The sequence below is a fragment of the Oryzias melastigma genome, linkage group LG13 (genome assembly GCF_002922805.2).
Source record: "Oryzias melastigma strain HK-1 linkage group LG13, ASM292280v2, whole genome shotgun sequence".
In the NCBI taxonomy this organism is placed as follows: Eukaryota; Metazoa; Chordata; class Actinopteri; order Beloniformes; family Adrianichthyidae; genus Oryzias; species Oryzias melastigma.
The window spans coordinates 10832247-10834467 of record NC_050524.1 but is presented as its reverse complement, the minus strand read 5'-3'; positions in this window follow the sequence as shown (position 1 = coordinate 10834467).

Below are 2221 nucleotides of genomic sequence, written 5' to 3'. Positions count from 1 at the left end.
GGATTTTAGATATGAATGGGAGATTAGATATTGGTCTATAGTTGGCCAAAATGTCAGGATCCAGGCTGGGTTTTTTCAAGAGAGGTTTGGTTGTGAGTTTCTGGATGTGACTAAGGCATTAAAATGGAGAAAAGCAAACCAAATTTGTCTGTCCCCAATTTACCAAAATAGGGGTCTGCAACTTTTGGCGGTAAAAAGGCCAATTAGGGCAGTTTCCTACAGGCCAAAACCATTAAGAGCCACAAAGTCCTATTTTACACTTTAAAGGGGCCATTCCAGAGAGCAGCAACTTTTTGAGCTTTTAAGTGTATTATACTGTTCATTCCTCACTGTAAACAACCCCAAAACAGTATTTTGATCTGTTCTCACATTTCTGAGTAATCTTCTAAAAACCTGTGCTCTCAGTACCTGCCCCTCAAAAACGAGTGGGTTCTCACATACCGATGTCACAGAGTGAGAACAGCCCATTTCAGGAAGAGTCTGCTCTGCCAGCATCGCCTCCAGTCTAACACCAACACGTAATTTCTCTACGGCGCTAGCAGTGACCAGTAAGACTTTTTCATTTTAGATGCACAATACAGTATATCTTCCAATTGTGTCTTGTCTTCAATAAATTCCAGTTCAAACAGGTGTTTGTTACTTTAGACACGGGGTTCCTTTTTTAAGGATAATGTCATGAAATGGGCGGCAGCCACATGCAGCAGCAGGGGGAGCCTCAGGAATCGAGTCGTTTTACTTACGGGTAGGAAGGAAAAAAAATCACAAAAATAACTAATATTTCCAAAGGTAATATATGATAATATATATGGATATAATTTACTCTTAAAGGTTTTAGAAAATCACCGTATGGCCCCTTTAAGAAAAAAACACAAAAGTAAAAATTTGAAAAAAAAAAAAAAAATTATCCCAACTCCCCAGAATGTGGAGAATGTGGAGCACCAGGTACTGTACATGTGCTGCTTTGAAGTTTGCATCCATGTGTCACGCACAAGTGTGAAATTCACACGTCAATTTTTTTTTTGAGCCAAAGATGCTGAAAGTCACAAAGCCAACAAGTGTGCAAGTTACCATGGATAAACCATGGATAAAATCAAAGACAGCCATAAATGTCACAACTGTTGCTGCAAATCTAAGGAAAACAAGTGTTTGTATTGTGAGTGAGAAAAAAAATCCCACATCTTTTTGTTTTTGAATCACATAAGTGCGATTCAGCGCCTGTGATGCTCGTGTCCGAAGATTCGTAACCCACCATTGTAACAGTAAAACCTGTCAAACAAAAGAGGCCTTCAGCTTTTATGTGTTCGCTCAGCTGCTTAACAGGACAGGTAAAAAAATAAAAATCAAATAAAATGCAGTTAGACTTTAATTTTTTGTGACACAGCTACACAGATAAAGACATCAAATACCATATTTACTCTTACATGACAACAAGCTTTATATCAAAGGAGCAAGAGTAATTATTGAAAGTCTACAACTAATGTTCAAATTTCATTCAAGAGTTTATAAAATGTCAAACCTGTTTGTACTTAACTTGTACACACAGATTCATATTTGTGAATCAAAAGTGAATAACGCTTAGCAAAATCCCATTATTTTGTATTACATTGAATCTAATTAAATATTAACATCTACTCATGTTAATCACTTTTAGGTATCATTGAATTAACAAGTTTTTTACACACTGTGAAAAAAACACCTATACAAACATGTCTGTGTAGAAGTTTGGTTGATGTATTTTTAAAAGGATGGGTTTGACTAAAGAAAAAAGAAATCTATGAAAAATAAATGTGTTGACAATTTGAAAAATTGTTGAAGAAAATTTAGAATTTGTGCAAATTATTTAAGTTTAAAAGTTCCATTCTTAAATTTTTATCTTGATGTGTAAATGCAGCATCGCTAAAAATCCATCATCAGTTATTTAGAATCAATTCTTTATTTTAATGAAAAGATAAACCAAGCTGGAGCTTAAGACATCGTGTTGTCCACCACTGAATGTTTAAGCTTTGTGTCATCGTGAAATCATTTTTAATATTTTGTGTTGTGAACACTTTATGTAATGGCAAACATACTGTAAACATTTAAAAAAAACAACCTTAATTGTGAATGTTAGTTGTAGATTTTTCATATCCTACATAATTTAAAAAAAGTATTTTCACAATTTACAAAAAGACATAACATGCTTTTTTAAGACAGTCCGTTTCAAGTTCTTCTTTTATTTAAT